Raw genomic sequence first — 12,038 nt, forward strand, 5'->3', positions numbered from 1 at the left:
CACCTCAGATTTTAAGTACCATAGTGTTCAGAGCCATTTGAACCATTTGGCAATGAAATCTGACAGTAAGCAGTACTGAGCCAGCCCATGCCTAGTCACACCTCTGCTGTAAAGTTCAGTTCAGTTGTATAAAGAACAAAACTCGAAAAATTAAAAATTTGGATTAAAAATAAAGCTTTTCCCACTCATTGTGTCAGTCCATGGTGCAAGTTCCCTCCTCCTTCCATAGGAGAAGGTTACTGATCCCAAAATTACAAACATGGTAGCTGAATGATTAAAAGTGCTCCATTGGACAGGTGGCACTTGCTAAGGGGTGCTGCTACCTTCTAATGGAGGCTAATTAATATAGAAAAAATTTCTGACTAGAAAAAACGGGTAAGGATAAAAAATTTGACAATTTTTTTTTTTTTCTTTAAAAATTGTAGTAAAATATCCTGTAGTTTGTAGTGACCAATTTTGATTAATGAGAATAGAAAGATATGTGGTCAATTGAGGTGGTGCACTGATGCAGCTGCATAGTGGCACAGAGACAACGCAAGGTGTGGGGTGGTGTACCCAGCCAGTAGGGCCAGCATGAGGGCTACCGAGATGGGTCGGCAGTGCAGTGTTTACAGTTGAGATGGTGCAAGATCCCTGACAGCTGTACTGACAGCACATACTGCTGTTGTCAGCCTTCAGGTGGGATGTACTGATGGCCATCTACAGAGCTGTGACAACACTGAGACATTGCCACAGAGACCTTTACAAAATTGCGTTACGTTATTGGTTGAGGTAGGCCTACGACGCTGTCATGCCCAGCACACTGCAACTATCACTTATCAACTTATGCTGACTCAATAATATTTAGGGTATGATGGCCATGCCTCAGTGCAATAATGGATTATTGCAATTGGGAACGATGGCATTAGTGCTGCCGAAGATGGTTATAAAGTGTGGCGGTCTAGCTCACAGATAACGGAAGACTGTAACACTCCATCAAAGGGGTGTGACAGTGGAGGTCATGGGGGTATTTGAATACAAAGGAGAGTTTAGATGAATAAAATTGGTAACAGTTGTCACTTTTCCTATAACTCTAAAGCTTGTTTTATAAAAGTTATAATGTGAGAAGTTATTGATAGGTACATTATAAACTCATTATTCATCCATAATGAGTTGGTTCCTTGGAGACAATAAAAAACATAGTTCACATACTTCCAATGATACTAATATTAATTGTTAAATCCCAAGTTATTGTTTTGGTTCACATATTATGAAATATGAAAAAGGACAAAATTATCCAATGAAAGCAAACCAATATGTATAAACATCTTATATTTTAATGCTTAGTCATAAAGGAAGGCCATGTCTGAATAGCACCAGGTTCCAAAATGCCTTTAAGTAAGATAATCACCCGTTGGCTGTGTTAGAGAACTGCTGGTTTTAATGATTTGAATCACTAATAGTATCATTGGTTATATATGATTTGTACAATCAGTCAAAGAACAACTAAAGTTGATGGAACAGATACAACACAGGGAACAACCACTCTATGTTGGTATTCTTGAGTATTCCACTCAGCGATCTGCATGGTGGCATGATCAAGGGTAATTTGCCATTTTTTCCCGAGCTAGTAGTTCACCAATGGATTGTAGAAGGCTAGCCTTTGAGTTATTTGGTAGCATAGGCAAGCTGTCAGATGGTGGCAGTACAAAACATGCTTCAGGCAAATATAGCAGAAAAGATTTAAAACTAACAGATAACCTAACAGGGTGAAATTACACCACAATAAGAATTGTTGAATAAAAGTAAACTGTTAAAGTAAATCAATAAGTCTGAGAAGTAAATACATGTTTATAGCAAAGACATGCTACTACTGGGGGGGGGGGGGGGGGGGGGGGGGCTGTGATACGGAATACAGTAAGCTCTTGCCAACAGGCATGAACCAACCATGGTTTGTCCAGTGCGAGAGCAAGGGGACGCTTTATTTTACTCTAAAAAACTACAGTTTCACCATTTGATTTACTAGTGCAGAGCGATAAGGTAGAACATGTGTAAGAGTTTGTATTGATGCACAGTTGGAACTCAGTGAGCAACATAGCATGGAGTGTTTGATGAGTGGGGAAGAGTTAAGGTGGTAACAATCGAACATGCAATTGACACAAGTAACGGCTATGAATATCCATGTATTTAACATATCTGTAGATCATGGCAGTTGCACCTTAGCAGCAGTGTAATAATACAACAAGGTTGTTTCCCACTTATGCTATTCAGAGAAGTGAGATAGGTGGGCCCTAACAGCAGAGCTCCATCAAACGGTATTAGAATGTAGGTCTCATAAATGCAGAACTGATTTACTGGTAGCAGATAACGGAAACATTGTGTTAGGAAACTTCTTCTAGTACGGAGGTAATAGGCATAAAATTTTAATTTCCTATCTCTAAAACAGTTATCTATTTAACAAGTACTTTGCGTGAATTCTCTTAGTAAACTTTGATTGTAAAATGGCAATAAAATGGCTTCTGATGTGTGTGTATTTTCCATAAAAAACTCAACCGAAGAAAAATATGTACTAATGGAAAAAAAAATTAATATCTATTAATAACGGGTACCAGAGAGAACACTTTGTTGCTTAATTCTCACATTATCTATTTAACTTAACGTTGCTTATGAACCAGTAAAGTAAAACATTCTTCTATCTCAAAACTGTAATCCTCTTCTTTCAACAGCCAAGGATTGAATAATCATTGTTTGCAGTAATGTTAATATGTTAGTAAAGTCCATGTCACATGGTATAGAAAATCTTCCCAAAATGTAATCCAAAGCTAATCAATATTTTATATATCATCGAAGTGTGTTTCTCACTTCATGGATGTCTAAAGCTTTGAGTAACATGTTAAACTTGCATTGGTGTTGAATAGTAAATCCCTCACATTCTCTTTAGTTGGTGCATTAATATTGTAAAGCGACTAAAATAACATGTCTTTAAACTCCTGTACACTGCATAAGCAATTACTCCTGGTAAGCACTCTAAACTGTTACATCATCACTTTGTTACTGCTCTTGTATCTTTGCTCTTAATGTGCCATAACTTACAGTACAGCATTGTGCCTTATATTTTACAAAGCTATTTCATGCAGCTCCCTACACAGCAAAACCACGAAAGGAAAGCAGTTAACTAACGTCAAGTGAATACTGGTTCTAACAACCTACCACAATTCCTTTATACTAAAATGCAAAACACAAAATAACTGACTGAACAGCAACAATATTGCCCATTGCAACATGAATAAAGCACGTTACTTCCCTAAATGAAATCACTTCTACACGATACAAAATACCCTTGACATCAGGACATAAGGGTGTTTATTTCTCAAGCCATTTCGAGGATGTGCTGACAGCAACCTGTCTGACTTGAGTTTTTTTCACAACAATACCTCTGTGGCAGCAAATTATTCTGAGGTGGACTAGATAGCACCACAGGGGGGTGGCGGAGCTTGTCTGTAATACAGCTTTAACTAGTCATAATGCACTATTACACTATTTTTAGACAGCTCTGCATTAACAGGAGAGATTACTTGTATGATGGAATAAGGGCCTTCATACTGAGGGGTGAATTTCTTTTTCACACCTTTCTTAGCCATGGGGTCCTGAAGCAACACTTGGTCTCTGGGTTTATACTGGGGGAGGACAGCCCCTTTCTTACTTCGCTGGTTCTGTTTCTGAATAGCTTTGTAATTATTTCGTTTTAGTTGCTTCCAGATAGCCTTGAGGTGGCTTGCTAGCCCTTAAATCTCAGCCAGGTTCACACCAGGTGATAGTTTATCAAGTTCAAACTGAGAGCTCATAGGCCTATTGCACACTGCTTCATAGGGCTTATACTGTACCCAGTTGATTCAAGTATACAACTACTGTACACAGAAGCTATGTAGCAGTTTATGTAGTTTAAGACAACATCAGAACTATTGTTCAATGGACACATTCAAGGCAGGCATCAGCTCTTGGGTGAAAAAGTGTGATTCTTTACTTTTTAATTCACAATAATTTGCAAATGTGTAGGAACAGGGCGGACATAAAATTAATACCCGGATCAGACAAAATCGCAGCAAGACTTCCAAATGGTTACACCAAATGAATGACGAAGGCACATTCCACTGTTTCTGTAATCATATCTGCAAGTGATATTAAAATTAGGTACCTAGAAAAGTGACAATGATAGACAGAATATATTTATTATTTTTTGTGCTCTGTGGGAGTGTCCAAAAATATCTAAAGCAACATTTTGAAATTGTTTCGTAGCTTCTGGGAGGGTTTGCAAGGGAATTTCAGTTCTTGCCATGGGCGCCCTCTGGGCACAAGGCAAGCAATTTTGTATATACGGGGTGGCGCACAAAATGTGTTACCAATTTTTCTTTCACAATTTACAATGCACATTAGATATCCCGCTAGAATCTCTACAGCAGTACCAGCAGAGCTTGGAAAAACAAATGAGTTATGAAATGACGTGTAATTGACGATATTGCCGCTAGGAGACTAGTAAGCAGCAATGGCTGACAATGAAAGACTGACAACAGAGTAACAATCAGCAATTGTATTACTTTTTTATGAAACGAAAAGCCTTGTTATGACTCATAAGCGTTTTCGACGACAGTTTAACACACAATGGGTCCCTTGAAAGAAGACCGTCCACAGGTTGCATGATAAATTTGTACAGGAAGGAACAGTATTGGAAGCGAAGCGACCTCGGCCTAAGCCTGTTTGTTCGCCAGAGAATATTGAAGTGGTACGAGTTGCTGTACAGAGAAGTCCCGGGAAATCGTGTAGAAAGGCAGCAGTGCAACTGGGAATATCCAGACGCTCCGTTCAACGCATTCTTAAAAGTGACCTCCGTATGTACCCATACAAGATGACCTGTGCACAGAAGCTTACTGAAGAACACAAGCAGCAGGGACTACTGTTTGCTCAGTGGGCAGAGGATAGGAAAGAAACTCTCAACAACATTTGGTTTTCAGACATTTAGACGGTGTGGTTAACAAACAAAATGTACACTTTTGGGCCACTGAAAACCCACAAGTGCTTCATGAACGACAACATTATGGTCCGAGGATTACAGTGTGGGCAGCAATTTCCACTCACAGACTTATTGGACCCTTTTCCTTTGAAGACACTGTGAACAGCGAGTGTTATTTGAGCATGCTTCACAATAGCTTCATTCCACAGCTTCTTGCTACTGCCTTGCCCTTCAACACACAGTGATTCATGCAAGATGGAGCAAGGCCACATACTGCAAACACTGTGTTGGAGTTTTTACATGAGCATTTCAACATGCGGATCATTTCACTCGGGTTTCCAGGTCGCTTCAATGATGGACAAAATTGGCCCCCCAATAGTCCAGACCTCAATCCATGTGACTTTTTTCTTTGGGGGTACCTAAAGGAAAAAATTTTCCTGAAACGTCTATATGATTTAATGGAGCTCAGAAGACTTATTCTTCAAGCTTGCAGTGAAATTACAGAAGACATGTGCCGTAGGGTAATCACCAACTTCAGTGTTCATTTGAAGGAAGTTAGGAAATGAAATGGTGGACATATTGAGAATGTGCTGAGTTAGAACAAATCTCCATGGACGACTCTTCATTGTAGTATATGTTCCTTTCAGATTGTATTGATAATAAAGTTTATATTCAAAAACAAAATGGTAACACATTTCGTGCGCCACCCTGTACTTCCGAACATCAGTCTGTCTGCCCTTCCACCAGAAATGTGTGGCTGGCATTTGTGGCTCTTCATCCCTGTGACACGCTTGTGAACTTGTTATGTGCTGTTGCAGCTCTTTAGAATTGCTATGCTATTACCTAGGAGGGTCTTGCAGTATAGAATACCATCCTCTGTACAAAATCGGAAAGGAAGATGTACCAGTGAAATTCTCCATCTCTTTCCTGTGCATTTTTTCAATTCTTCTATTGACACATAACCTTTCTGACCTTACAACTTACCACATCAGCATTCTGATGTAAACGACCTTGTTTGTGGCATATTCCATAATCATATTCTGATAGTTTTAACGCCCAGTGAGTTAAATGACTACCAGTGTCCTTTAAACTGAGGATCCACAAAAGAGCAGTGTGGTCAGTGACCACAGTAAATTTTCTGACTTGCAGATAATGTTTGAAATAGTTCATCCAGAATATAAGTGCTGTCAACTTTTTATCAGTGGTACTGCAATTTTTCTCTGCTTGGTTGAACTGCCTAGAAGCACATGGACTTTTCCATAACCTTATATTTCTTACTAAGAACACAACCAATAGCATAATCTGAGGTATCTCTGGGAAGGATAAAAGGCGTTTCAAAATCTCTATACATTAATAAAGGTGAACCTGTCAAAACATCCTTAAGATGAGATTTAGATTTGCAAACTGGCACAACAAAGAGATTAACACTTTTAGCATTTGGTGAGAGCCTTCTCCAGAAAAGAATACACACACACACACACACACACACACACACACACACACACACACACATATTCAGACAAGCAAGCACATATCATGCATACATGACTGCTCTAGCCAGAGCAGCCGGAGATAGCAGTCGTGTGCATGCCCCTTGCTTGCGTGTTTGAATTTGCGCATGTTTTCTTTTCTGGAGGCGACTCTGGGCAAAAGCTAAGTATGTAACTGTCTTTTCATAAAATTTTTGATTTCCCACTTGGACTTTCGATTGTGTCATCTTTAATTTCCCTCGTAGTTCATTCAAATTCTTTTGTCCGGTGCTTTCCCATGTCCACCATCGTTTCCACCCTTTAATGACACTAACGAGGACTGGTAAACCTACTTACATCAGCTGAAACAACATTTGACGGCTCCTTGCAGTGGTCGTTGTTTTTGTCTTGGGCCTCTCCGGACACGTTCTTTCTTATCCACAAGCTGGCACCGTTGTCCAATCCTGTGGCTCTCTCTTTCCAGGAGATCTGCCTTTTGCTGACAAACTATTATTCCCAACACTTCCATGTGGTCGCCTGTCAGCTGGAGTTCCACCAGTACCATGAACAGCCTGGTCAATTGTATCGTTCCTGGGTCACGGACTTGCAGGGTCTCAGCTGTCGATGCAATTTTACGTGCACCAATCAGCAGTGTAAGGCTTCGTATGCAGACTCCCTGATCCAGGATGTGGTGGTTCAGTTGGCTCCCGATTCTGAGGTCCATACTGCGGTGTTGAAACTCAACAACCCAGCCTTGGAAGAGATTATCCGCATTGGCCCCTCCTTTGAAACTGCTCAAGCGGCTAACGAGCGTCTTATGGCGCAACCGCAGGTGGCTGCGATCGCGGCGTCACGGCAGGTTCCGCCCTCGCGACGTCGATATTGCCAGCGCCGTCGGGACTCCTCGTTGTCTGACGTCTCTATGGCATCAGCACCTTCGGTCGCCCCTCGTCGCCGGTCACGCGGCCCACTTCCATCTTGCCCTCAGTGCTGTACTGCACATTCGCGGGCTGATTGTCCCCACCGCTGGAAAACGTGCATGCTGTGTAACAAGGAGGGCCACATCCGATCGGTTTGTCGTAGTCGCTTGACTTGCTCCAGTCCTGCCCCTCCTGGGCCTCAGGATACGGTCCATGCTCTGCAATCGGTCGTCCCACAGGACGACCTGTCAGCGCGGAAGCATTTCCTCACGCTTCGCATTTTCACTGAGGATGTCAGTTTTCAGGTCGACACTGGGGCCACCATCTCCCTGATTAATATGGTGACGTATACCCGGCTGGGCTCTCCTGCATTGTCGCCTCCCTCTCGCCATTTGGTCGCCTACGGAGATGGTTCCATTCCCCTTCGTGGGCAGTTTGTTGTCCAGGCGACGTACAAGCGTGTTCCCCGGTTCCTTACCCTCTTTGTCGTCAACCATCCATTGGCTTCTAATGTATTTGGCCTGGATGCTTTTCAACTGTTTGGCTTTTCAATTTCCGATGAAGTTAAGGTCATTTCCACGGCTGTTCCCTTTCAGGACTTGGACGATCTGTGCTCCGCTTTTGTGTCGTCGTTTTCACCGGATCTCGGATGTGCTTCCAGCCACACATCACCCTACAGCCGGATGCACAGCCTCGCTTTTTACAGACCCGGCCCCTTCCGGTGGCCTTACGGCCCATGGTCAAGCAGGAACTTGATCGGCTCCAGGCCGCTGGCATGCTGGAGCCTGTCACTTACAGTGCATGGGCGACACCACTGGTGGTCATACGGAAACCCCATGGGTCCCTTCGGCTGTGTGGGGACTTTGGCGCTACAGTCGATGCTCAGTCCCTCGTTGACCCTTACCCCATTCCCCGACAGGAAGACCTTCTTGCCAAGCCTGCCGGGGGAGAGTATTTTTCCAAGATCGACCCGGCTGAAGCATACTACCAGTTGCCCTTGGATGCTTGCTGAATCTCAGAACATCATGGTTGTCAACATGACTTTAGGATTGTATAAGTACAACTTTGGTGTCTCTTCGGTGCTGGCCATTTTCTCCAGCGATTCCTGGAGCACCTTATGCAGCCTATCCCTGCCTGTGTGAATTATCTGGATGACATCTTGGTCACTTGGCGTTCCCGCCAGGAACATTTGGAAAACCTCAGCGCCTTATTTCATGCTCTGCAGTCTGCTGGTTTACGCTGTCGGCTGGACAAGTGTTGTTTTTTTCAACCGGAAGTGGAATACTTAGGCCACTGGCTTAACAAAGATGGCATTCGCCCTTCGGGTCGTAATTGCACAGCCATTGAGGCCCTTCCTCGTCCCAAAGACTTCTCTGAACTCCAGGTGTTTTTGGGCAAGGTTACTTATTACTTAAAGTTCTTGCCCCAGGCTGCCTCCGTTGCTCAACCCCTCAATCACTTGCGTCGTAAAGGGGTACCTTTTGAGTGGACCCCTGCCTGTGACCAGGCTTTTCTCCATTTAAAGGCGATGCTGAAGTCCACCTCTTGTCTTACTCCCTTTTCTCTGGACCGCCCCGTGGTTGTGGCAGCTGATGCATCAGTGTACGGCATTGGGGTCATCCTTGTGCACCGGGATGCCCATTGCTTATGCCTCTAAGACATTGACCCCAGCACAACGGAACTACTTCCAGGTCGAGAAGGAGGCTCTGGCGATCGTGTTTGCTGTCCAAAAATTTCACACCTATCTCTTTGGGGCAAAGTTCACCCTCCTGACGGACCATAAACCCTCGGTTACACTTTTCGGACCCCACTCTCACCTTCCGGAGCAGACGGCTCAACGTCTCCAGTGCTGGGCATTGTTTTTATGTAATTACGCTCACACCATCTGGTATAAGCCTACCGCCCACCACGCTAACGCGAACACTTTGTCACGTCTCCCAGCGGGCCCCAATCCTGCCTTTGGCCAACAGGAGGTCCTCTGCTTTCACATTGATTCCGCCTGCCGGGATGCGCTGGACGGTCTGCCTCCTATGGCTGCTCACATTGCTGCGGCTACCCACCGCGACCCTCTCTTGCGGCAGGTTCTCAACTACGTGGTCCACGGGTGGCCGTCACTCATCGGATCCAGTCCGATTTCAGCCCCTGGTACCACCTGTCCCACAGGCTCTCCATGGTCGATGATGTCCTTCTGTTGGCCACGGAGTCAGATGCCCACCGGGTGGTCATCCCTCCGGCATTGCGGCTTTGGGTGCTCAGTTTGTTACACCGTGGGCACTGGGGTATGTCCCGTATGAAAGTTTTGGCATGCCAGCATGTGTATTGGCCCAGCATCGATGGCGATATTGAGCGCCTGGTCCATGGGTGCACTGTCTGTGCACATCACCAGGCGAGTCCCCCTCAGTCATTTGCATCCTGGCCCGTGTCTCACCGGCCCTGCGATCACATCCACATCTATTTTGTGGGCTCGTTTTAGGGGTCTATGTGGTTACTCATTGTTGACATCTACTCCAAATACCCATATGTTGTCCGAATTACATCCACCACCACAGAGGCTACACTCACGGTCCTGGCCCAGGTTCTCACCATCGAGGGTCTGCCACACACATTGGTCTCTGATAATGGTCCCCAATTCATGGCGTCCTCCTTCCACGACTTCTGTCAGGCCAACGGTATCAAACATATCCGTAGCCCACCTTTCCACCCTTCATACAATGGCGCGGTGGAGAGGCTTATCCGCACTTTTAAACAACAGTTGACTAAGGCGGTCGACACATCTCCAGCCACGTCAGCCCTCACCCTGTTTTTGAGCACCTATCGCACTATGCCCATTGACGGACGCAGTCCGGCAGAGCTCCTTCATGGGCGACAGCCGCTGACCCTGCTCCATTTGCTGATGCCATCCTCCTCCCACCCCCACCCCCACTCCCGGCCCTCACGGCAGTACGCCCCTGGCATGGCCGTGTTGGCCCGCGAGTATGGACGCAATGCGAGTTGGACACCCGCCACTGTCATCGCGGCCCATGGGCTGTGTGTGACGTCGGTGCAGACATCGAAAGGCTTGGAGCGCCGCCATCATAATCAGCTCGGCCCGCATGCCGCCACGGGATTTGTGCGGCCGCCTCTGTCCCTACCTCTTTCAGGTACGGATGTGGTCCTCGAGTCACCGTCCCTGCCCCCAGTTGCCATCTCCCTGAGGGCCTGCCGCCAGCCCTCTCCGCCTCCAGGTGGATCGGCGGCTCCCTCCCCGACCCTGGACTCTCTATCAGCTGTCATGGATACCTCGGGCATTCCTTCCTCCCTGCCGATAGCAGTTGATGAGCCTGGCTCCTCTTCCCACTGCCGCCCACCTCGGCACCGTCCGGGGCGTTTCCGCCCCTACACGCAAGTTTCAGGGGGGAGGGATCTGGTACCGCACGCTGTGGAATTTGAATCCCCACTAGACGTCATGGATGTCGAAGACCCATAGAGGTCTCTGTACCATTGCGCCGTAAGCTGTGGCAGCGCGCACCTCCTGGGCTGCATTTAGAGCGAGGGCGCCACAGCGGAACACGTGGTTGCAGCGGCCAATAGCAGTGTCCCCGATCGAGTACTTAAGCACCTGCCTGTCGCTCAGCCTGAGAGTCTAACCTCGCGTGCATCTCAGGACATATTGCCTCGAATTAGACAGCGTATTGACTTTTGTGTTTTCTTTACAAGTGGACATGGTTGTCTTGTTTGGTTCATGACTCTGTTGTCTGTTCTCGTTGTGTCGTAAGGTCCTTCGTTGGTCGTGTCCGTCCTCACCCGTTGTGTTGTTGTTCACGGGCTGCACCACGGGTCCCGCCGAGTTTCCGTCATTACAACCCCGCGACTCTTCTGGTCGCTGTTACAACAACCACAACAGCTCAAACTCTCATTGAATGAAGGCATAGCAACAATGGCTTGGGCAGGCCTGGCACCAACAGCAACGTGGACTACAGAAAATGCCTGCATGGCAAATCTACCATCTGTGACAGGAACATCATGGTGTTATGCTCCACCTACCTTTCCATGCCGGCATAGGATACATGGGTGTATCTCAATGCCAAGAAAGGTTGGGAAAATGCCTTACAGTAAAGCCTAGCTAGCTCGTCACATGTCCACGACAGTACAGCAACACCACAGGCTAATGACATGCAACCAGCTCCCTAACATGGATTAATAATGCAGCATCCATCTATGAAAGAAAACATCCATATGCCAGCCGAAATGGTGTGTTTGAATCCTGGAGTTGATACCAGTTGTTCAGAAATTAGCAAGGGTAAGACAATTTTAGGATGTGGGCATCTGGGAGTGCATGAAAACTGAAGGAATTTTTCAAAAGAGAAGAAGTGAGTATGGTTCAAAACAACTGATGGGTGTTTATTACCAAAATCTACTTCTAAGGGATAGGAGTGGTGCCTGGGAGGCCACCAACAGGCTGAAGGGCATGTCACCCGAGAGAAGGATGCAGAAGGCCCAGAGACTGCCTAGTCAGTCCCAGTCTGCTCTCGCCAGCCCACTCAGCGGCTCCCAAGTAACCATTTTCAGTTCTGTGATTTGATTGCTGGAGGGCTTCTAGAAGCATTCCCTTGTCAGCCCCACTTCACTTAAGTGTCACCTTTTCAGCATTACTCACAGTGAGAATGGTGTGCACATGTACAA

Source organism: Schistocerca cancellata, chromosome 5 (genome assembly GCF_023864275.1).
Source record: "Schistocerca cancellata isolate TAMUIC-IGC-003103 chromosome 5, iqSchCanc2.1, whole genome shotgun sequence".
In the NCBI taxonomy this organism is placed as follows: domain Eukaryota; kingdom Metazoa; phylum Arthropoda; class Insecta; order Orthoptera; family Acrididae; genus Schistocerca; species Schistocerca cancellata.